The sequence below is a fragment of the Rhinolophus sinicus genome, linkage group LG03 (assembly GCF_036562045.2).
Source record: "Rhinolophus sinicus isolate RSC01 linkage group LG03, ASM3656204v1, whole genome shotgun sequence".
Taxonomy (NCBI): Eukaryota; Metazoa; Chordata; class Mammalia; order Chiroptera; family Rhinolophidae; genus Rhinolophus; species Rhinolophus sinicus.
Genome location: NC_133753.1, coordinates 139,634,815 through 139,661,386, shown reverse-complemented (window position 1 = coordinate 139,661,386; position 26,572 = coordinate 139,634,815). Strand labels below are relative to the sequence as shown.

Below are 26,572 nucleotides of genomic sequence, written 5' to 3'. Positions count from 1 at the left end.
GATTTTAGAAAAGTCTGCAGCATGAGCCAAGACAGGCCGTTTGTATGGAAAAGTCACTGGAAGTGGCTTGGGTGGGCTCTGAAATTGGGTGGGCTGAGGTCTCATGGACTCACCAGGGTGGGCGTATGGTGTTAGCTATTTTGATAGAGACCCAGGCATGGCACCTGCCTGTCCGTATAGGCTAGGTGGGTGGTGGGCTCAACAAAGAAAAATGGCTTCTGCCAGTGCTTTGGTGTTGGAGCAAGCTGCCCCTCCAGCCCTTGCCCTAAACCCAGACAATTCAATTCCTTCTTGTATATTTCTGATGCCTTTTGAGCTGCTGCCCCAGGGCTAGAGCTCAGAGGTAGTAAGTCCATTAGTGAGTAAGTCCATGGACAGTCTCTTTAAAAGGAATTCCTGGGATTCCAGCAGCCTTCAGTCTCACTTAGCCACAATCTCCACTGGTTTTTGCAACCATAAGTTTTAGGAACTTCTTTTCCTATCACTGGAACCCTGGATTGGAGACTGATGTGGGGCTGGGACCCTTTGCTCCTCAATGGGACCTCTGCTGCTGAGATATCCTTTCTGATTTTTAACCACCACACGTGGATGTTGGGACAGCCTATTCTACATCTCTGAGCCTCCTACTGAATTTCCCTGAAAATAAGACCTACCCGCATCTTTTGCTCAAATGCGTCTTTTTGAGCAAAAATTAATATAAGACCCAGTATTATATTATATTATATTATATTATATTATATTATATTATATTATATTATATTATATTATATTATATTATATACCTTGTCTTATAGTAAAATAAGACCGTGTCTTATATTAATTTTTGCTCCAAAAGACGCATTAGAACTGATGGTCCAGCTAGGTCTTATTTTCGGGGAAACACGGTATCGGTATTCTGTATTTCCTTAGTTATAGGACTGCTGTTCAGGAAGACTTGAGATGATTCTCAATGATGATTTTTCTATAGTTTAGTTTTAATTTTGATGTGGTTTTGAGAGGAGGCAAACTCAGTGTTTACCGAACTCTGTCATCTTGATTAGAAGTACACTTTTTTCACTAAATGATTCTTATTTTAGAAGTTCAAACATAAAACCGAATAGTTTTACATTTGTAAATGCTAAACCTGAATTGACACAGTAGAAAACATATACATGTTTACTCTTTCTATGTGGAAGCCTTAGGGGTTTCATTGCTTCTGATCAATCCTGGCTGTTCATCTTAAGACATCACAAAGAGAAATCCACCAACATCAACAATTCAAGCACAGTTGTAGATCTCTTGTATATGGTCTTTGGAGACTGAACTACTATAAAATGATCCATGGAAACACCAATTTTAAAAATAACTTTCTTAAATCTGCATATTATTCAGGCATATGTTGCTTTTCTGTTCTCCTTCCTGAGTTCTAACCAGGAAAAAGACCTGTGTTGAAATACATGTCCAGAACTAAAAGAGTTCTAGAGAATGTACCATATACCTACCCTGGATGGAGCCACCCATTTACATGATTGTACAATGATTAGGATTTAGTGGTTGTCAAATTTAAGTGCCTCTGGGCACTGACAGGTAACTGAGTCACAAAAATAGGTTTAACAAAATAGACTGGTAGGTGTCTGTCATCCTGTATTGCATGCACATGCTCTATTCAAATTTATTTTGTAATACTGTGAAAACCAAATAAAACATTATTGACTGAACTAAAAATGTTCTGTTTTTTGTTGCTGTTGTTTTAATGAAATTGTGGTGTTTTTAACATTGTACTATTGATATTTTGGGGTGGGTAGTTCTTCCTTGTAAAGGATTGTCCTGCACATTGTAAGAATGATTATCACTGTGTGCCACCTAGTCCGCTTCAAGTAATTGTATATATCACCCCACTTCTGCGGTGATATACAACAACCACTTCCCTCCACCTTTTATTATGCCAGCTAGGGGGACAGTTTCACCCCAGGTTATGAGCCCAATGTTAGTGTTAGGAATAGTGTTTTTTGTAGTAATATGTGTAGTTTCACCTAGACCAAACTCAAAATGTTGAACAAGTAATTTGATTTTGCTTTTGATGTTGAGGTCTGTGACACTTTGACTTAAATCAATTTCAATAGAAGCGTTCCATTTTTTATGGACAAAAGTTCTTTACAATGTTAAAGTTTATTACCTTAGCCAAATATTAATTAGGTTTATATATTTCTTATATGTATGAAAATATTCCAATAGTTCCTTAATATTTGACAGGTTTTTCTCTCACTTAGGCACTCAAAAAGACTAACTGATTAATTTTTTAAAAAGCTAATGAATCAAAGAACTGTTTAAGGCACAGGAAGTGAACTAAGTCTATGACCTTTCTGGCACAGGCTTTATCCCCATCAATAGAGTTTCACATTTACAATAGTATTATAAATTATAAATAACAATGGGTGACAAACCTAGAGGAAGAAAAAAGCAGGAGGTAAGGCATTCTATAGTTTTGCCATATATTATCTTCAACACATTTGTTGCATTGTGGTTTTTTGAGGACTAGGCTTCCAGAGTGTTGCTTGCTAATGGATACTAACTAGAAGGTGAGAAATCTCCCTGTCATTTACTGTGGTCAGAGAAGGAAAAGCTATCTGTTGAATGGTTAGGCACATATCCAGTAGTCAACTGACCACCTAAAGCAGGATTTATCGGAAGGAGTTGAACCTTCCCCACTGGACAGAACTTGGTTTTAAGCATGTGTTGATATTATTCCTAAATCAAAAACTATGTGGTAGAAGAAGGTATCCTGGGGACGAGGAAAGAACATGGACTTTGGATTCAGCAAAGACCTGGATTTAAATGCCAGTTCTGTTATATATTTACCTTGGAAAATAATATTTCCAAGCTAGGTTTTTTTCATGTGTAAAGTATGGACAGTGATATGTCTCACTTAGAGGATTCTTATGTGAATCAATGGAGGTAATGTCTACAAAATGTCAGTTTCTTCCAGCCTTTCTTCTCTTCTTTGTTTCCTCACCTCCTCTTTCCTTTTTTCCCCTTCATGTTCCTTTCTTCTTCCAAATGCTACGTGTTAAATTTGACTGTAATGCATTGATGTGTTTCCATCCAAGTAACAAAGACAGTAGTGAAACTAGAAGTGATTTCCCACATCAGTCTATACATATTTTTTAAGCCATATTAAAATAAATACACAGTAGCATGGCTCAGTTTGTAGCAATAGCAAAATATACTCAACTCTTCTGACTATCTCACTAGATGAATTTAATTTCTTAGCAGTTTCTTCATGTTGTTGTTCATATTGATATAATCAGTTTTTCTTCTGAAGAGCTTCTGTGGCAACCACAGCAGCTTGTTCAGGGCCATATGTAGTTATGTAATTATTAACAAATAGTAATTTAATGGAATGAGTGTAAAAAGAAGTAGAGAGGAAACTTAAAACATTATTTTGAGGCTTATAGCCAAATGTTTTGCAGGAAAAAATTCTATTGCTTGTACTTTGCCAGAGGGTCCATCAGATATCCTAGAACTCTAATTCAGAGTATTATTATTACCTTTCTGTTTTTATTACTGGTTTTTGAAGTTTTGGAAATACTTAGCTTTGATTCCTTTAAATCACATTAAATGGTGTCAGGCCCATATTGTGCTTTTGAGGGTACAAGACTAATGGTGAATCACAAGAGTAAGAGTATCTATAAGGCAATGCAATCCTGGTAAATGAAATTTCAAATCTGTTTTTTTCTATAAAGCAAATGACAAATATATACATGCATGTGCATATTCTATATATACATTTTTGTGCTATGTAGTGATGAGTCAATTTATTCTCAATAATAATAATAGTTTTCTGCACACTTGTCAAGAATGAGAGAGTGGTGTTGAAAGATTTAAGTGTCAAAGAGAAAGTAATTTGTAAAGGGAAAAGACCCTAGAAAATTACTAATTTATGAACATAAGTCTGTGTCAGGAAGCTTTTAATTAGGAAAAAGTTACTGAAGATAGGAAAAATATAGATGATTTAAATGTCTCCTTTATCATAATAATGTTTAAATATTCTGTGTGCTAAGTTCATTCCATTTCAAGTAGGCATCGTATTTTATATGAAAAATATTAATATAATTCTATAACTGCAGATTGATATTTTATATATTCAAGTTTGACATATATGTATTTTTGGCCTTAAATAATACCATGCATTCTGTCCCTACTGTCTCTTTCTTTATTCATCCAGGATTGGCAGGTATAGCATTATGCAGTACTGAGTTTTAAACTAGGTGTTATAGTATAAGTGATGGTACTTGCTGAAATTGTATGTCTTTAATAAATAAAATGGATTGTACATATACTTGTCCTCTTTTAGGAAATGCATTTAATGTTTAAATTAAAAATAGTTGATGATGAAATTGGAGAAAATTCTTGATGCTTGGAATCAATTTTGCTTGGAATGGAGAAAAGAAATTTTAGTAACTGGAGCAAAGGGAATTTTATCAATTTCTAGCAGTAAGTTGTGCCTATGACAGCGTGCTTGCTGCCCGGTATCAGGCCAAGGGTGCCATTCATGAATAAGTCATGCCCTGTTCATGTTTCTTTTTCATGCAATGCTTGTAAGAATTATAGAAAAATCAAGTAATGTGCCCTTTTCTTTTAGGAACATACCACATGGAAAGGGCATGCTCTAAAATTAGGTGGTGTCTCTATAAGTATAATGACAATTATTTTTCAAGCTCTTTCCCATGCCATGAAAGCAGTATTCAATATGTTTTAATATAACTGCTTTATTTTTTAAAACAGATTTTGTTATTTAGAGCCGATTTAGGTTCACGGGAATATTGAGAGGAAGGTCCATAAATCTCTGTAAATTTCCCATATACCCTTAGCCTTCCCCCTTATCAAAATCTCTCCCCAGAGTAGTACGTTTATTACCATTGATAAACTTACACTGACACATCATAATCACTCAAAGACCACAGTTTACTCTCAACTTAAAAAAAAAAAATCAATACATCTAGCATTTTCTTAGATCTCGATATGGATTATTATAGAAATCTGATGTTCACCTGTATATTTGAACCATTGTGATGGCTTTCTTATTTGGGTATGCAAGGTGATGAGTGCAATGGAAGCTACAGCTCTTGTTTTCCAAAGATGGTCTTACTGATTTTGAACATGTGGAAAACAAAAGAAGACCAAATAGTAATCCTCTTTAATTAACATAACTAGTAGTTTGAATAAAGAAGAATATTCGTTTGAAGCCTAAAGGATAGTATTGCATTCTTCTTAACTTTGGATTCAAGAAACAACTATATGTTTTTCTCAAATTGGAACAACATACATATGATACTTGACATCCAGAATCCCTTCTGTCTTTCTAAACTGAAATTTAGATGTAAAATTTTTTTGATACTTTTCATGTCTGCCTTTTAAACCTAACACTACCATTATTGCTAGTACCACTATTAATGATGACTAATATTTACTGTTTTCTTACATCCTGGACATTCTGCTAAGCAACTAAATATGGTCGCTCAATTTTCCTTTAAAACCTGTGAGTTAAATACTATTAATTTATTCTTAAGCAGAGTTAAAAAACAAGTAATGCTGAGATATTTAATATCCTTCCCGAGATGAAGTTTGTTGGAAGCTGGACTTGAGTTGGGATTTTTCTGACTAAAAAGCCCATATCCTTAACTTCTGCAGTGATTCTTGGCATCTGGAGTAGAACAGTTCTTCTATTGTTTAACTTTGTTGAGCATTTCAGGACAGTTAGGATCTCTGATACACTCTGTAAATGATAGAAGCATCCCCCCATCAATTTGTTACAAATAAATAACTCCACATTTTCAAACATCCCCTGGAGAAAGTGGGGTCTCAGTGCAGCCCTGGTGGAAAGTCATTAGTTAAGTGGTCAAAGAATGAAAAGTCAAAACAAAAACAAACAAACAAAAACAGCCACAGAAGGATTATGTCATATATGTAGTAGTATCCTGTCTTTGAATGTAACTAGGCTTGGCTATGGCTGCTGAGGAGGAGGAGGGATATGAAAGGGACCAAAGGACACAACTCACTCTCTATTTGAGAGGCTCAACTGCTTTTATGAAAACTACACAGTGTCCTCAAGATATTGCTGACAGCTGTAGGTATTTTATGCTTATAGTCAGCAACAGGAGGGTTTTAGCAGACAGTTCAAAGAGAAAGCTGAACTCTACTTTTTAGAAAAGTTACCCTAGGCTCAGAAAAGGGATAGAGTTATCAGTACTACGTTCAAAGTAGAGTGCCCTTAGTTTTGTAAAGCACAAATTGGTAGCCACAATATTGCCATGGGAATATGAAAGACAGTTTGGGAAATGTAATCAATAATGTTGTAAAGATTTTGTAGGATGTCAGATGGGCACTTGTCTTATTAGGGAGACCACTTGATGGACAGTGTAGGTGCCTGACCATTGCAGTGTACACCTGAAGCTGAAGCTGAATAATAATGAATGTCAACTGTCATTTATTAGGTTGGTGCAAAATTAATTGCAGTTTAAAAGGTTAGAAATAATTGCAAAAACCACAATTGCTTTTGCAACATCCTAATAATATATATATATATATGATATATGTAGTAACGGGATATGGAGTACAGCATAGGGAATAGAGTCAATGGAATTGTAATAGCTATATTTGATGTTAGAGGCGTAGTAGAATGGGGGAGAGAGGTTATCACTTTGTGAGTGGTGTCAATGTCTAACTGTTACATTGTTTTGTATACCTGACACTAAAAATAACAAACAAACAAACAAACAAACAAACAAAAAACGGCTTCCACACAGCTAGTGGAGACGAGATGTGAGGTTCAGAAGAGTCCCTAGCAGAGATCATGATCCACTGCTGAGTATCAGAGAGCAGGCAAGGTAAATTTTTACAATTTCATCTCAGGTTAGGGTTGGTCACAGGACTGGGCAGGACTAGATATATTCAAGAAGCTAGAAATGAGGTAAAACCTCTTAACGATGAGTAGGGAAAAGAAGACATAATGAGGAATTCAGCTACCTCTGAGCTGGGTGGTTTGGTAGCTTGAAATAGGTTTGAGCAGGGTTTAAAGAACCATATCCTCAGCTCCCAAGAGAGGTCGAACTGCACCAAAACGAACCAGGGCTGCAGGAAAGTTTGATACAGAAACTCTCCGTAACAGTAGTGTTCACATTTACCATTGGGTCTCTAGAACAATTATTATTTTAAAAATTGTCTTAAACTTTAGGTGGTTAGTGTTTTCACCATGGTATATGACACAGGTATAAGAGAGTTTGGAGGATATTTGTTAGTCTTCTTGACTCTCAGTGTCTGAAGTCTCCTCCTATACGTGAAGGATTCTTTGTAAGAGGAGAATTTGCTTTTTGAAAATTCCACATATTCACTTCCTGAGCCTTTCTTCTGTGGACAGGGCCTAGGTGCTGCCAGTCAGATCCCTTCACCAGTCTTTGGCAAAAAGATGGTAAAGGGATTAAGGAGAGACATTGTAAAACCTACTCAGGAGATGATGATTACGGATGTATCACTACATTCACTTTATGGAGGCAGTCTTAATGGTGTCTCCAGTGGCTGCATCTACAGCCCAATGATGGTTGTATTCCTGGTCCGAGCTGGGAAATGTGTGAAGTGGAAGTGGTGAGCATTGTTCTTGGCTATAGAGTTTTTGACTTGGTTCTGTATCCCTTGCAAAGATTCTGTGGTACCTAAAGTTGAGGTATAATTTATGTACTTAACATTATATATACATCTTAAATGTTTAGTTTGATCAGTTTTGACAATTTTATATACCTGGAGACCACAACTGCCTCCCTCCCCCAACCCAAAATATAGAATGTTTACATCACCTGTGCTCCTTTCGAGTCAATACAATATTATATTTTCACTAAAGGAAAACAATTTCTCAGTTCAACTACCATAAATTAGTTTTGCCTGTTCATGGACTTCGTATAAATGGAATCATAGAAGTACGTATTTTGTGTCTGGGTTCTTTTGCTTTGAGATTTATCCAGGATGTTTTTGAATATCTGTAGTTCATTTCTTGCTGTTGACAAATATATTTAATTGTATAAATATGCTGCAATTCATTTAACCATTCTCTTTTTGATGGATTGTTTCTAGTTTTTGAATAAGGGCATCATAATCATTCTTGCAGCTGTCCTCTGTGAGCATATGCTTTCATTTTGTGGGTAAATTGAGGAGTAGAACTTCTGTTTAATTTCTGTTTTCCCAAATTTTGTATACTATGTTTTCTTTATGATTATGTTGAAAATATTTTCCAATTTTTCTGGAATTCTCTTCATTGACCCATGGGTTATTTAGAAGTGTGTTGCTTGATTTCCAAAAGTTTAGTGACTATTTTAGATAACTTTCTCTTATTGATTTTTAGTTTAATTCTATCATAGCCATTGTATTCATTTTCTGTGGCTACTATAACAAATAACAACAAACTTTATGGCTTAAAGCAACACACATTGATTATCTTTTAGTTTAGTAGTTCAGAATTCTGAAGTGTCTCTCACTGAGCTACAATCAGCATGATGGCACAGCTGTATTTATTTCTGGAGTCACTAGGGGAGAATCCATTTCCTTGCTCTTTCCAGCTTCTAGAGCCTTCTCATAATGCTTGTCTCATGGGCCTCTTCTATGTTGAGAGTCAACAATGTTGGGTGGAGTCCTCAGGTTGCTATCTTTCTGATTCTCCCTTTTCTTCCTCCTTCCATTTTTAAGGACCTTGTAAATAACATTGGGTCCACTTGGAAAATCCAGGATGCTCTCCTTATTTTAAGGCAACATTAATTCCATTGATGACCTTAATTCCTATTTTCTATGTAACCAAATATATTAACAGACTGAAGAGAATAGGAGATGGACATTTTTGGGGGTCCATTATTCTGCCTGCCAGACTCAGAAAACATATTTTGTATGATTCTAATCCTTTTAAATTTTTGAGATTTGTTTCATGGCCAAGAAGATAGTGGATCTTGTGGAATACTCTCTCCACGTGTACTTGAAAATAACATGTTTTCTGTTATTTTGAGGTGAAGTGTTAATGTCTCAATTAAGTCCAGTAGATTATTTATTTATTTATTTATTTAAGTTCATTGGGAGTGACAATAGTTAATAAAGTTACATAGGTTTCAGGAGTACAGTTCTGTAACACATCATCTATATATCATATTGTGTGTTCACCACCCCAAGGCAGTTCTCCTTCCATCACCATATATTTGATCCTGTTTACCCTCATCTACTACTTTTATTAATTGCTGAGAGAGGAGCATTGACATTTCCAAGTAAAATCGAGCATTTTCTATTGCTCTTTTCAGTTCTGTTAGTTTTTCCTTCATATGCTTTGAAGCTCTATTATTAGGCACATTCATGCTTAGGATTATCATGTCTTCTTCATGAATTAACATTTTTGTCATTATAAAATATTCTTCTTTAATCTGGTAATATTCCTTGTCCTGAAAAGGACTTTGTCTGACATTAACATAACCACCCTAGCTTTCTTATGATTCATTTTTCAACCCTTTATCTTCTTTGTGTAATTATATATATAGTAGATTTCTTGTATGCAGTGTTTAGTTGGGTTTTGCTTTTCAAAATGTAATTTGACAACTCTGCTTTTTATTTTAGGCTTTTAGACCATTTGCATTTAATATAATTATTTATATGATCAGATTTAAATCTATTATCTTTCTAATTTTTAAAGTAGACTTTTTTTTTAGAGCAGTTTTAGGTTCACAGCAAAATTGAGCAAAAACTACAGAGAGAGTTCTTATATCCTCCCTGCCACAACCCCCCAGTCCCCCACCCCCCACAATATCAACATCCTGCACCAGAGGGGTACACTTATTATAACTGATGAACCTACATTGACACATCGTTATCACCCAAAGTCCATAGCTTATACCAGGAGTCACTCCTGGTGCCATATAGTCTATGTGGTTTGACAAATGTACAATGACATGTAGCTACCATCACAGTATTTTGTAGACTAGCTTCACTGCACTAAAAGTCCTCTTTTCTCTGCCCACTCATTCATTCCTCCTTCCCAACCCCTGACAATCATTGATCCCCTTGCCAGCTCCATAGTATTGCCTTTTATGGAATATCACATAGTTGGAATTACATAATTTGTAGCCTTTTCAGATAGGCTTCTTTCACATAACTAAATGTATTTAAGGTTCCTCCACGTCATTTCATGATTTGGTGGCTCTGGTTTTTTTAGTGCTGAATAAGATTTTATTATTTGGATGTAGCTCAGTTTATTTATCTGTTCAGCAATAAAGGACATCTTGGTTGCTTTCAAGTTTTGGCAAACATGAGTAAAGATACTATAAACATCTCATGCAGGTTATTGTGTGGACATAGTTTTCAATGCCTTTGTTTAAATACCAAGGGGCATGATTGTTTGATCATATGGTAAGAGTATGTTTAATTTTGTAAGAACTACCAAACTGTCTTCCAAAGTGGCTGTCCCACTAGCAATTGTTGCTCTGCATCCTTGCCAGGATTTGGTGGTGTCAGTGTTCCAGATTTTGGCTATTCTAATGGTGTGCAGTACTACTCGCTATTTTACTTTGTATTGCTAATGACATACGATGTGGATCATTTATCATATGCTTATTTGCCATCTGTATGTCTTCCTTGGTGAGGTGTCTGTTCAGGTTTTGTGCCCATTTTTTGTTTGTTTTTCTTATTGTTAAGTTTTAAGAGTTTTTTTTTTTTGTATATTTTTGATAACAATCCATTATCAAATGTATCTTTTGCAAATATTTTCTCCCAATCTATAACTTATCTTCTCATTCTTGTGAAGTGTCTTTTACAGAGAAGTTTTTAAATTTAATGAAGTCCAACTTATTATTTCTTTCATGGGTTGTGCCTTTAGTGGTGTATCTAAAAGGTCACTGCCATACCCAAGGTCATTAGATTTTCTCCTGTTAATCCTCCAGTAGTTTTATAGTTTTGTGTTTTGCATTTAGGTCTATGATCCATTTTGAGTTATTTTTTGTGTGAAGGATATAAGGGCTATTTGTGTTTTATTTGTTTGTTCCATGTTTCTTTTTTCTACTTGTTTTTGAGTTAATCAAATATTTTTTATTATTTTATTTTATCTATGGTATTGGATTATAAGCTGTACTTCTCTTTTATTTTCATTTAGTGGTTGCTCTAGAGTTTATAATATAAATCTTTAACACATCACCTTCAAATGATATTATACTTCTTCATGTACAGCGAAAGAACTCTATAGCAGGATACTTTCATTTGTTCTATCCTTTATGCAATTGTTGTTGTATATTTTATTTCAACATATTTCACATACCCTACATTATTTTTTTTTGTTTAACGTGTTACTTATTTTTAAAAGTGATTTAAAAAAATAGCTATTATATATGCCCACATATTTACCATTCTTGTACTCTTCATTCCTTTGTGTTTCCAAATTTTCATATGGTATCATTTTTCTTCTTTTTGAAAAACTCCCTTAAAGAATTATTGTAGTGCAGGTCTAATTGCAAATGAATCTTTCACCTTTTTGTTTGTTTGTTTGAAAAAGTCTTCTTTTCACCTTTATTTTTGAAAGATAGTGTCAATAGGTAAAGAATTCTAACTTTATAGTTTTCTTTCAGTATTTTAAAGATATTACCCTCTTCTGGTTTTTAGTGAGAAGTACGCTATAATTCTTATTTTTGCTCCTCTGTACATATTGTTTCTTCTTTTCCCCACCCCGCATGCTTTTAAGATCATCTCCATCTATCTATCACTGATCTTTTAGCAATTTAATTATAATGTGTCTATATATATTTCTTTATGTTTATTGTTTTGGAGTTCATTGAAAATTTTAGACCTGCTTTTGTAATTTTTATAAATTTGGAAAATGTGTGACCACTCTTTCTTTAGATATATTTCTCTCTCTTTTCCCCTCTCCTTGTGAGACTGAAATTACAAGTGTATAAGACCACTTACTGTTGTTCTACAAGTCACTGAGGTCTGTGCATTTCTTTGCTGTCTTTTTTCCTTTTGTGCTTCATATGTGATAGTTTTTTCTATCTTCAAGTTTATAGATATTTTCTTCTGTGGTTTATAATCTGCTGTTAATTTCATCTAGTTTTTTGTTGTTTGTTTTTTGTTCTTTTAATTTCAGATGTTGTAGTTTTCATGTCTAGGAGTTCTATTTGTTCTTGTTTGTTTTGTTCAGTTTTGACAGTACCTTTTATATTTCTCCTCATCATGTTTTTCTCTATATTCTTGAACAGGTTGAGGGTATTTATAATAGCTGTTTCAAGATCTTTGTTTGCTAATTCTATCATATATGGATCTGTTTCTACTGATTTTTATCTTGCCCATTGGTCATATTTTCCAGTCTCTGATAACTTTTATTGGGTGCCAGACATTGTGAATTTCTTGTTGTAGGCTGTGGAATTTGTTACATTCCTTATAGTATTGGGTGAAAACTGTCATGCAGTTAAGTTCTTTGGGATCACTTTGATTCATCGGAGGCTTGCTTTTATGCTTTATTAGTTAGGCTCCAGAGCATCCATTAGTGTGGGGCTAATTTAGTTCTATTTCTAGAAGATAACCTTCTGAGGATTCTAATTTGTTGCAACATGAATTATGAGGTCTTTCCACACTGACTGATGGGAACACAAATATTTTTCAGGCCTGTGCAATCTGTGATAATTCCATCTACTTTTGGGGGGTCAGGTGGAGATTGGGCCCTGTTACTCTATCATGGTCTCCTAGGAATGGAAGTCTTATAGGACAGTTTTGAATTATGAATTTTTTTTAATATAGTGCTGATCAGATTTTCTATTTGTTATGTCAGTTTTTGTCTGTTTTTTCTTTTTTTTTCCTAATTTTTATTTTATTTTTTTCCTATTTCTTAAATTTATTGGGGTAAAAATGGTTAGTAAATTACATAGATTTCAAGTGTATAATTTTATAATATAACATCTATATATCACATGGTGTGATCATCACCCGGAGGCAGTTCTTTTTCCATCACTATATATTTTATTATGTCAGTTTTTCAAAGAATTTGTTCATTTTATCTAAATTATCACCCTTATTTGCATAAGGTTGTTCATGATATCTCATTATCATCTTTTTAATGTCACTAGGATCTGTAATAGCTCCTCTTTAACTCCCAGTATTCATGATATAGGGCCCAGAGATCCTAGAACATTTCCCTCAGTTCTCCTCTTCCCTGCCCCCAGCCTTCTGCAGGACCCGCACACCTGTGCCTCAGAGTAAGGTGGGCTTCTCTCATCTCTTCTGGTCTTCCTCTAATATTCTTCATGAACACTTGATGAAGACCCCCTGGAAGAGGGGCAGAATATCTTTCTGTTTAGTTCTTTTAGAGATTCTGAAGTCTCATTCCATCCTGTAATTGCCATTTAAACATGAGTTAAAATTTCAGCTATTTTTTTCTTTCCTGTGTTTAAGGTGGCTTCCTCCTACTCCCACTTCTCCACCAAAGACACAAGCAGCCAAGGAGGTTCAGTACTTTGTGGATATAGCTCATTGGGCTTCTTTGTATCCTCAGCACATGAATGGACATCAAAACATCTGTGATGTTATCGGTCATCTGACTTGTTTTGTTAGGATGTAAATGACGTTCTCTTCGAAGTCTGTATATATATATATATATATATATATATATATATATATATATATATATATATATATATGTGTTCTTTTTATTGCTGGAGGTTTCTGCTAACAGAGATCAATGCTACCACCAAAGATGAAGAAGAGAGGGGATGATTGGGATGACTCTGCCGTAAGGGGCCGCTTCTCACTGCCAACTGCAAAACTCACTCAACGGTTGTCACTCCATTTCCACACATTACCTATTGCATTTGGAGGCTCCTGTAGAACTCCATGTTATATGCTCTATAACCCAATATCATTTTAACAAATTTATTTTCTGCTTAAATTAGAGCTGGTTTCATCTGCCTATACTTCTCTTGATGATATGACTGTTATCAATAAAGGCTTAAAAATAAGTAAGTGTAACATTGAATGTATTTGTTATCTATGCTACTTTACCTGTTAAAGTTCTGTCCTTTATTTTCTTGCATAGTATTGAAAATCAATACTCTAGTGAGGTGTTTTCCTTCCACCTTGTAACTTATCACTAAAGATGATAATGGCAGTTATTTAAGATATCCTGATGTTTGTACTATGATGCATCATGTTCAGAATGTTGTGAAGAGGATTTCGGTCACATTTTATGTGATGGATTCATTTTGCTCTTATACCACTCAAAAGATATAGAGTTTTCTTAAGGAGTGCCCCAAATATCACTTGCTTATCTCTTACAATTCTGCTAAAAGTTACCTCTGAAAAATCTTTGAAAACTTAACTGTTTTCTTACTGTTATATTTTAGTGGATAGGAAAAAATAAGGTCAGTAAAATCTAGAATTTCTCTTGAATGGTTCATGAAATTTATGAAACCTATACATTTCCCTTTATTCTTCATCTTGATTAACTGAATTTTTATGTCTGTCAGTCACTCAAACCCTTTATCATGACTTCTACCTTATCCTCCAAATTCAATTGTCCTGAAGTCCAGTCTCATGAATGTCATCTCTTCTCCATCACCTCTCCATGCCACTATTCTAGTCCAAGCCTTCACTTCTTCTAGTTTTACTTTTATTGGCTGTGATAGAAGGCTGCTACATGATTTTGTAGGTTTCTAAAAGACTCTCATTACTGATATTTCTTTTGGTTCAGCTTTGCATCACAAAGAAGGCAATTTTCAAAAGTTAACTGAAAAGAGCACACATGAATTTATTAGCAGCTATTGGTACAAAACCACTTTTAGCATTAGCTATCATTTAAAAAGGGAGTAACATAGAGGGATAGCATGTTTTTAATAGGTAACTCAGATTTTTGGAGAACTGTTGACAATGGGCATTTCCAGGCAAAGACAAGATTAGTAATGGGATTCCTGGGGCATAAACTATCTGGGAGGCATGGACAAGTTTTATATATATATATATATATATATATATATATATATATATATATATATATATATATATATATATATATGTTATAACAGATGCAGCTGTAAACAATCAGCAAAGCAGCACCAGTGTATGCTGCATAAATATCAGTACTGGTGGTGGAATGTGGAAGAAGTATTTTGTAAGTATAGTAGGTAATGTGTCAAAGTTTACAATTTTTAAAAATAATAAAGTGGATTCAAGATCTATATTAAAATCTTTCCTACTCTCCGCACTCAGTGTAAGAATAGAGAGAGGGAGTATGGCATAGCAGTCAGCCTAGGGAGGGGACCCCATAACCAAACTGTAGTTGTTTAGTCTTAGTTGCACATTCCCCTCTGTTGGGTAGAAATCCAGATATATTTCTGGCCTACATCATTTTTGTGAGGCCAAGAAAGTAAACATTCTAACCTCTTCCTTCAAATCTAGGGTCCTAATTTTACTAATACATCTTGTTCTTATCCACTAATGCATTCTATTTCTACTTACAGAGAAACTATTTTCAAGTGTATGGGGTCACATAATTATAGCTTAACATACCCTTCAACCAAATGAATCTACTGTATTTATTAACAAACCCAGTGTGTCTTCCTTTCCCAATGCAATAGTTTTTCCATTTGATTAATACTTCCCATCAGATATCATTCCATACTCTTTGCCGGTGAAATGTGCATAATGCCCAGCACAGCTATTGCCATGTCTGAGAACCTTTCCTGGAAACCACCAGGCAAAATTGATCACTGTTCTCTGTGCTTGAAAGCACTTCTCACTCTGTATTGTTATTAATAGTGTATGTTTCTGTCACTGTAGCTGGATTTTGATCTCCTTGAAAGCAGGGATCAAATCTTTTTCATCTTTATAACCTTAGGGCTTATAGTACTGTACACAATGGAACTCGATAAATGTCTGTTGAGCTAAATTCAATGAATTTGGTTCCTGCAGATTTGATGGTGGGCACGTGACAGAGCAGGAATTCAAACCCAGTTCTATTCCTACTCCTGGGTCCAAGCTCTTATCCACTATAATGTGCTATGTTTCCTAATTGTTTCACAGCAGTTGTTGCTCTGTTAGATGCAAGTTTATTTTTGTTAATGTTAAATTTGCCTTACAATTTAGGAAATTGATGATTTCTTATATAGAGTCTCAGATCTAAGTTACATGTGCGTTGATTAGTTTTGTGTTGTCTGTATCATAAATCCAAATAATAAGAGTTTCCAAATGTGTCATTGAGAATAACAATTTTTAAAAAAGCTTTATTCCTATTTCTTTTCTTTCCCAGCAGGGAGTGAGAGCAAAATGAGAGGCAGAGGTATATAAACTGTTCGCATATTACCATAGAGAGCCTGATGTATAGTAATGGGTCCAGGATCGTAAACGTCTCTCTTGGCACTCTTACCACTGTCAGATTATTACTGTGTTCTCAGATTCAGCTGAATGTGTTCAAGGATCTTCTTTGGTCTGAAAGGTCAGCTGCTTTTAGTTGTGCACTGGTTGAATACTAATACGTCCTTATTCAAATTACCTGCTCCAGCACTTATTAAATTGATGGCCTTGTGCTCTAATTTAATACTGGTGTCGTTCAGAGGCGGGTTGCAGTGGCACTCTGTGCTGAACTGGGTGATGCTGAGGCAAAGTTCAAGCTGAAACCGTGGTTTGGGCCTGCATTTTCCCACTAAATTAGCAGTCAGATGCGGTGTATAATTAATTAGCACAAACCAGGGAGAGCTTGTCATTTAATAAACCTTTTTTATTTCCACATTGCACAAACAGTGGGAATTGATCCATTAAGTGCCTGGCTATTAATGCTGTTTAATGTATGTCTGGCTGTTAAATTGAGATGTCTAGGTACATACGTCCAGAGTTTAAGAGCGCCTCATTGTTTGTTCAGTATTTGCTCAGATTTGAAGTCGTGTTCCACAGCTTCATTACTGAATTTGAAGCTGATTCAAACATGCATATAGATTTAAACTGGTAGTCTCAGCATGGCCTCAGCAATAAGTTTTCATTTATATCTTTATATGTTTTAAAGTTCAGCTAGTCCTCCTCTCCCAATATTAAACATTGCATTGTGTTTGCAGCATTCTCTTTTTTTCAACAATCCTTGCTTGTAATTGCTGAAGGCACAGAATAACTTCATCTTTGCAGTATTCAGCATTGTATCATGAAATTGTAGAGATGGAAGGAGCCTTATGAAATATACAGCATGGGATTTCAGCTGCCCTGCCAAGATATCTGGAAGGGCACACCGTCTTACCTGTGGTCTAAAAATTACCCAGAGTTGGATGTTTAAAATAGCCCCTACGTTAATGTTTTTTCTAAAACATGGTTAAGGATCGTTCACACTATGTTGTGAACTGGTTGTTGGTAGTTGTGAGGTAACTAACAAATGTGTTCTTTAGAATAAGTATCATTACATTTTACATGCGGAAATGAAGACATTAAATGCTGTTTTTTAAAAATGTTAATTCAGATAGAAAAACTGAAAATCTGAATGTGAAATTATTTCAAGAGTGGGATAATTTGAACCGTTGATGAGGGCCATTTGCCACATGGAGAAATTATTGTATTTGCCAGTGTCAGTCACATTTAAATTAGTGAAATTAGTCCATGTATAAATTGTTAAATATCAAAGAAGTTAATTATGTATGTGTATTCATATATATTTATCAAAGAAGTTAATTATGCGTGTGTGTATAAAACCTATATGTATAAAGGTAACTTGAAGACTCTTAAAAAGACCAAGAAACATAATCATAAAGCAATGTCAACATCCTTTGTTTTTTTTTCTTATAAACTGAGAAAATTTTCTGCAAGTTTACATAGGGAATGTTAAGGATACATTTTTGTTAAAGGATATGGGATAATTTTTCCTTCTACAATTAGAAGAAATATTTCAGCTGCATAAATTATTATTTGAGCTGTAAAAATTTTGTTTTGAAGAATGCTGAAATAAAATGCCTGTGGCACAAAATACATGTTTTGGGGCCAGTTCAGATCTGTTTTATTGCATTTATCTCATTTTACTCTATATTACAATCAGATGTTCCCATGCTTGTCTCCTGACTAAAAAGCCCTCTAATGCTGGGACATATCTAAATATGGCATTATTCTTTTTTATTTTTAAAATTTTCTGCATAATTGAGAACAGTATAACACATTTGGACCGAAAACTTGTTTAATTCAGTGGGCAATTGTCTTAAAAGGAAAGCAAGTTAGGAAAATATTGCATTTCCCCATACTTATCCACACAATGCCAAAGAAGTAATTTATTGTGCTAGTATATACATAATTTTGGATTTTCCATTAAATTTCCTGCCTTGCCAATGTCTCATACACTAATAGAATTACCTTCTGAATGTCTTGTCCTTTTCTTAGTGAGAAAGTTTTGTGATTATTTACTCACTTTCAAAGTCAGTCACTCATTCATTAATTCTCCAATTTTAAGAAGGGCTTATTTTATGTCAATAACTCAATAATGCCCAAATACATTAAGAATTTTTGTTTGTTTGTTTGTTTTACCATTTTCTATTTTGGTATACATTACTTTAAAAATATATAATGTTTCTGTTTTATTTTTAAATTTTAATTAAATTTATTGGGGTGGCAGTGGTTATTAAAAATATATATAGGTTTCAAGTGTACAATTCTATAATACATCATCTGTATACTGCATTGTGTGTTCACCATCCAGACAGAGTCAGTTCTCCTTCCATCACCATATATTTGACTCCTTTTACCATCTTCTGCCACCCTCCCCCCCCTCTTTACTCTCTGGTAACCAATGAACAGTTATCTGTGTCTATGATTTTTGTTTGTTTGTTTGTCTTGTTTGTTTGTTGCTTTCCGTTTTATATCCCACATATGAGTAAAGTCACATGGTTCTCGACTTTTCCTTTCTTATTTCGATTAGCATAATAATTTCAGGATCCATCCATGTTGTCAAAAATGGCACTATTTCATCTTTTCTTATGGCCAATATTCCATCGTATAAAAGTGTACCACACCAACACCTCTGATAAGGGGCTAATATTCAAAATATAAAAAGAACTCATACACATCAACAACAGAAAAACAAAGCTTCCAGTTAAAAAAGGGGCAGAGGACCTGAATAGATATTTCTCCCAAGAAGACAAACAAATGGCCAACAGATATATGAAAAAATCCTCAACTTCATTACCTATTAGGGGGTGTACATTACTTTTTCATTGACATTATTTATCAAATAAAATATATTTTCATTTCCTACTGAGCTTGTTAAGGTTTTGTGTTAGAATTAGAGCCAATCCCCCAATATTTCCAGTTCTTCTCTGGCTCCTCAAAGTTAGGTATATAAAGTATACCTTTGGCAAATGGGTTGTGAGAAGAAGTGTGTGATTTGTCACTTTCTCTCCCATCTGGTATTGTGATTATGGAAACATGTGTTGAGAGGATCTTCATTAGCCTGAATCCCTGTTTCTCCACAATAAAGAGAACCTCTTATCCACCTGTTGACCAGGTAGTATGAGCTAGAAATAAAATTTTGTTATGTTAAACCACTAATATTTGGGTATTGTTTTTGCTATATAATTTTGTCTATACTAATATGTAGAATCATTGTAAATATAAGGTTTTGTTTTCTTGAATTCAATACCTGAAAAGTAAGCTAAAATAAAGGAAAATCATTGAAATGCATATTCAAAAATATTGTAGCTCCATATAATACAATTTGGTGGAGTATCACAATTTGTTATGGTTTTTAGGTTATATATAAACATAGTAGACTATGGACTGAAATTTAAACTATGCTGTGATGGTTTTTTATTTTTAGTTAACCAAAAAGTGCTATCTCTAAAAGCCTTTAGCTTTTCCTAAACCCCAACACGATTGTGATTTATCCAATTATGTGAATGGATTATCTAATTTCTTATACTGGGTGAAAGGAAACAATGACAAATCTTTTTTTGTTTGTGTCCTTGTAGTAAGGTTTTTTTTAGCAGTCTTTTTTGGGATATATTTAGATAGGTGGATAATTATTGATCTAAAAACAAGAACATAAAACTCATGAACAACATTATGTTGGGATATAAATAAGATTTACTTCACAGTGAATTCTGTCAATTTTAACCTTTGAATACTTTGGGTATATACTATTTATTGCTATTACAATAATTTTAAATTAAAATTTTCATGAGTAGTAGTATGACCCAAAAACTACTCTTCTCGTGGTGTTTGCACTGATTTAAAAAAGGTCTCTTTAATACAATTATTTTTACACTTGTCATCTGTAAAAATGTTGAAAATGAATAATAAATGTTGACTAACTACTGATGGGTTAATATGACAATATTTGAGATTTTTAAAATGTCTTTGGAATAAAGGACAGTTTTATCTGTACATATAAAATAATTAATAAAAATATTTAAAGTGAATTTTGAACAAAGGGAAATATATAAATACTTAAACTCTTTCATTTAATTCCATACTGGACAATCCTTTGGAAAGGAAATTATACCAAAAAAACCCAAAACAAACAAACAAACAAAAAAACCCAAAAACCCCAAGAAAACCTTTAATTGGGATTTGGCTTATGTTGAAATTTGGAAATCATGAGATTTTATGTCAAATTCCTGAACCAAGCTGAGTTTAATACACCTAAATAAGATTTGTAGTTTGGTACATACTCATTTTGTTACTATACATTGCACTACTGGATAACCCATGAATTCAGTAATGGAGTGAAACTTTAATCTTTCAAATGGCTACAAAATTAAGAATCTAGAACAGTCTAGAAGGGTTTATACACTATTACTTACTATAGTTAATATGCTGTACTAAATTTACTTAATTTTGTGAAATGACTGTGTTGTCTTTATACAAGGTAACATACTGTATTATCATTTTGTGACCTGTTAGTGAATGTTATTATAGAAAAAATATTTAATCAGAATATCCAAAATAATACTGCAATATTCATTGCAATAATAGTTTGAACATTTGAATAAAGTTTTCATGAAAACCTTTGACTAACGATTTTGAAAATATGAAGGAAATGGTTTTCCTTTTTCCTTTTTCCTATATAGGTATTTTGAAATTGATATATTGGAGGGAGGTAGCTACAGACGTGCTTCACAGCAATTATTAAGAAATCACCCCATTAAGTTTTCTATCCTGACCAAATGATGTTTTTATTGAGACAAGCATAGTGCTCAAGATAATTTCCATAATAATTCCCATATAAGGCACTGAAACAAGCATTAAGGGTTTTGAATTACAGTTGATGAATGTGCAAGGCTGAAAGGAGACATTAATTTTTTTTTAAGTTCTAAATATTGTTTAAATTTCTAAGATAAGGGCTACATTAACTGAGATTCATACATCTCCTCCTCCCCCTTTTTTTTTTAACACATATGAACACATAAAAAAGAGGAAAAAAGACAATGACCACACATATTGTTTTTTTAATACTTTGGCACGATTTGAAGAAATAATTGCTATTGAAATTAAAAATGCACTCTTGAAATGTGTTTTCTCAGTCATATTGAAATATGAACAGTTTTTTATATTGCATACTTACTATGACTAGGCAAAATAACAGTTTTTGTTTTTGTTTTTGCTATTATATGTATGTTAAATACAATTGCAAAACTTAAAGTATCAAAATGGTCACATTATTTGTAATTTATTTAGTAGTATTTGAAGTGCAAAATTAGCTTGTACAGACTTTCTTTTTAGGTTACTTGTTTTATCCATGCATGAATTAATTGAATTATATTTCCCAGTAGATATCTTTAGCCTGAAGGACAGAGTATGGGAAAGTTATTGTGAGAATACACTTTTGAAAGATTCTTAAAACATCTAATCTTGTCGACTCACAGTCTTTCTTTAGGGTGTTTAGGTCACTAAGCTATTTTGCTAAGAATAAACAAAAGTATTTAGTTTGTTTAATTGCTCTTCTTGTCTTATTTTCAAAAGCTTGGTTATTAATTTCTTTATTTTTTTCTATTATAGGTCATAAAATATATGACCTATTGAAACATTCCCATTGGGAAAGAATTTCAGAAAAACCATAATCCTTTGAAGATAAGTTTGATTAAAGATTAAATTCAGGCCTCTGGACATCATACAGGTGGTTGCTGCACAATAAAATTGTTGTTCATATCAAAATGACTGATTGTTACCCATTTTGTTTGTTTTTAAGGCAAATGCTGTTATTAGGATGAAAAATAAGTTTTCTTGAGTTAAAAAATACAAAAAGTTTTTTTTTTATCTCGTCTGTAACTTTTTACATATACTTTTAAGTAGTTGTTTAAAATAGGTTGAATAGAATTTCTGAATTAATTATTGTTTGAAATAGTTTGGATTAAGAAAACTGAATACTGTATCTTCTGTGAAAAGAGGGAACAGAAGGCAAAAAATTTATATTAGAGTGCTTTACAAACTAATCATCCAGAATGGAATATAATTAACTGTTTCAAATATCCTTCCACTTGTAATGATAGGATGTCTTTAGATAAATTTGCAGAATTTATTTTATTTTACTAATTGATTGTTATATTCATCATCCACAGATATATTAGTGAAAGCTGGATTATAAATAGCTTGCCTATGATAAGCTTTCCAATTAATTCTTCTCACACTGTTTTCCTGGTGACATTTGAACTTCTTTCATTATGTAAAACACATCTGGAACGAGGCATTGAGGAATAATAATCATGGATGCTAACACATTAAGGAGTGACATAGTCAAATGTGTTGTGGTTTAAAACAATGACCTCAACTAATGCTGCTTTGAGTGAACCACATTTAGAAAGAATATATGGGCATGTCTGATCAGCCTGCCTGTCTTGTGCTAGAATTGGTCAAAAAGAAAGAAATCGAATTGCAAACTGTGTCTTCCTGTTTAATAGAGTTGACCATATTAAGTCATATTTTTCTTCCTATCTGCAAATATTTTTTTCCTTTTGCTTGTCTCATATGAAAAATATTACAATAAGTAAACATTAAAAAAGGATTATTTAAAATATATGTTAAATCATCTATTACTTATAATTTACATTTGTATCATAAGGTTACTGAATTCTTCTGTGGTGTATTTCTTAAGAAAAGATGCTAATATATCTTTTAAATGGCTTGCTAATACAAGAAGCAGATCATTTAAAATGAACCTTACATCTTTATAGGATGTTAGAAATGAAGACATTACCTCAAAATGTAGGTAATTATTGCCTCCTCTTTTATCAGTGCTATTTTCCTGAGGTATTATCATAAGAGAGCACTTTAGTATTAAGCAGGGCCTTCGAGTGGCAATAAATCAGTCCAACTGGGTCATCATTGTCTAAGGCATCTGAACTACTGCAGTGTTGTGGATCCTATCGAGAGTGTGAAATCACTTGACCCTTGGCATTAACCTTTGCTGAATGAATAGACACTGCTTTCCACATTGAGGAACAAAGCAGAAGACTATTGATTAAACACCACATTCACTTGATATTAAATACTGGCTGAACTCACTTCTTGCTTCTAGTTCCAGAGGGAGAAACACAGAGAGTTGCTGAGTCTCAAGAGAATGGATGTTTGTAATTCAGAGCAATGTTTTTTTTTTTGTGTGTTTTTTTTCCGTAAAGTACTTTTTTTCCCTCCTTTGATCAATAACTAGCAGCCATGATCAGCCATGAGTATGTACTGTCAATTCTGACCTGTGTATTTTATCACTTAAGGTGAGAGGTCACAGTGCTGTGACTAATATTTCAGTTCTAAGCATGAATTGTTTCCCGACTTCAATATCTGTTCGAAAAAGCAATATGTTTTATTTTATTTCTTGTTTAGGAATGATTGTTTTGGCAATTGATTTGTCTGCATTAGTATTGATAAAATACATAATTTTTCTAAACTTCTTTGGTTGAATCACTGATTTTGCAGATGTTGAATTTTCTAAAACTACATTACTAGAAATCATAATAAAAGGACATTTTAAGAGTTATGACATACTTTTTTTGGGATAAGAAACATTAAAGTTAAATACGTTTTTTAGATGGAAGCAAAAGCTTTGGAAGAGAGTGTAGCAATAGAGATGAGCATAAAGATAACAATAAGACATTTTACAAGAAGTCTTAAGCTAATTATCTTCTGATCCATTGCATGTACCTTCAGTATTGACAACAGTGTGACAGCTTCTTTGTAGACCTGCTTTATCCAGAAGGAGAACATCTATTATTTACAGATAAATCAATGCAATTCATGGAACTAGAGTTAAATTTAAAAAATTTTAGCCATAAATTAGATGATTTCTATCTTAAATTTAAATAGTTTTGTGCTTACATAACAGGAATTACTTTACTTTCGTAAATAAATAACTACAACATTTTTCTTCTCTCTCCAATATTTCATATTATTTTGGACCCAGGATATTATTCCAGTAAAACTCTTTATAAATAATTATTTCCATCACTGAAGGTTTTGACTGGCTTGTGTTCAACACCAAGAATTCTAGATCAGCTAGTTGTGAATCTGTCATGGTTGAGCAAAGATCATTCCTTGCCTGAATAATAGAAAGTATTTCCTCTAATGGTATAATGGTGTAATTTAATACATGCACAGTCTCACACAGTTTGTACAATTCTTGAAAAGGAGTATTAGAAGACTGAGGGAAGTTGATAAAATGAATCATGCTACTAAACTTAATGGTCAATCCTTTTGATTTGATGCTTTCTGTAGGATGTGTAGCCCCTGAAATCTTTCTTTGAAAGCTACTGAAGCTTGGAAAACTATGAAAAACATTCTATTTAAACACTATTTTGGTTATGTATAATGTATTCCTTTTTCTTTATTACTAGACATTTGTATAGAAGTCATTTTTATTTCACTATTATCTTGAATATAGGAGTATTATATGTACACAAGAAACTTGGGATTTATTTTGGCACCTGGGGATACCTATGTACAATTTATTTAGCTGATGTAATACAGCACCAACTTGTTTTGTGCATGCAAAACAGCATAAAGATAAGTATTTGCAAATGCTAATATTTTAAAAAATTACAGTTAATGAAAATATTTAACTAGAATTTGTTGCTCTGAGGTATCAAATATATGTTTTTCATTCTGCTGTACATGCTAGTGAATGAGATAGTTTTGTGACATTTTAGACAATCATACTTCATAGAGAAGTGGCTGTGTGAAGGTCACGAGGTCACATGTGCTGTGATTATAATCCATGCAGCATATACTGCAGACCCTTTCATAATCTCTTTGGTGTCTGTATGTGACTTCCTAATACTGCGTTTCCCCAAAAATAAGACTGGGTCTTTTACTAGGAATTATTTTAAAACAAGGTTGGTGAGATATAATACATTGTAATTATTTATCATTTTATTGTAACAGAAATATTGAAATTTCATATTCAGACTTGGAAGGAGAGGAAAGAGAAAGAGAGGAAGAGGAAGGAGAAGAAGAGAAAGAAGAAAAAGATGAAAGCACTCTTGGCTCAGCCCCACAGATTTCAAAAGAAAAGAAAAGTAAGAACCTCACTTAAGACATATGCAAAAATAGTGTTCATGCTAACAGGGATGAAGAGTTTGTAATTATTTTAATGCTCAAAAAAGTAAGTAGGTTCTCAATCAAATTTCTGTTAGAGTGCACCCCACTGCCACAGTTTTTAGAGATTATACAGAGATAGTCTAGAATACATCTAGGTAAAGTGAAGAGTGACTCTTTCTGCTGTTTCGAGGAGAGGCCGGGGATAATTACCATGAAACTATATTGTTTCTGTATGAAAAACAAAAGTCCCTGGGATTTTTTTTTTAAGTTGAGATAGTAAAAGCCCTAAAAGTATTCTGCCACAGGTAGATTATTCAAAATTGATCTTTTCTGAGGAATGTTTTGATGTGCTTCTCATTTATTTAAGTTACAAAACCTTCGTTTTAAAAGTTCTTATAATAGTGCATATCTAAAAGGACAGCTCTAAGGTTTCCATAGCTTGAACATAACAGTTTCCAGCTTGGTGTAGGAATCTTTTCAGTGAGAGTCTTTTGTTTCCGTGAATTTGCAGAAGACTTTGAAACTGACTACACATTGCTAAATCTTTGCTTGGGATCTAGTAAAAGCCCATATAGTTTGACACAGTAGAGTTTATCTTTTTACATTTGTCATTCCTCGTAAAAGATATCGACCAGAATTTTTGTGACTTTGACCAGCAGAAAACCTTTGCTGACGAACTCAAGGCTGAAATGCATTCAGTGGAAATGCAAACACTTCAACCCTGTCCCTGTGGCAAGAATGGCTTCCCTTTAGACAATCTGGTCAGGTTCTTTATGGACCCAAAGGGAGGTACATGTGCTGGGCATTGCATTTATGTTTTTCCTGACCTACCTGCTCCTTAGAGCTACATCCTAAGACTGCTGCTTGTGTAAAACCTTTCAGAATTCTGCATCATTGATCTAACCATAATCACACTGATCTGTTGGCTTTTCACTAAACTTTACTTAAGTGAAAACTAACCCTCTCCTTCCTGTTTGGGGTTATGATTGACTGTATGTCTTGTGTGATGCTGGCTGTGAAACTGGAACACTGCTTTTAAGTATTGTTAAAAGAAGGA

General features: G+C 33.6%; 1 long non-coding RNA gene across 1 annotated transcript in view; it reads left to right on the top strand.

Annotated features, from left to right (window-relative positions):
- The window catches only part of LOC141570407 (uncharacterized), a 104,997-nt gene that overhangs the window by 70,844 nt on the left and 7,581 nt on the right, over window positions 1–26,572 (top strand). Inside the window, exon 2 of the long non-coding RNA XR_012494412.1 lies at window positions 25,360–25,493. This is a non-coding gene — a long non-coding RNA (uncharacterized LOC141570407). The remainder of the gene's footprint in view (window positions 1–25,359; window positions 25,494–26,572) is intronic.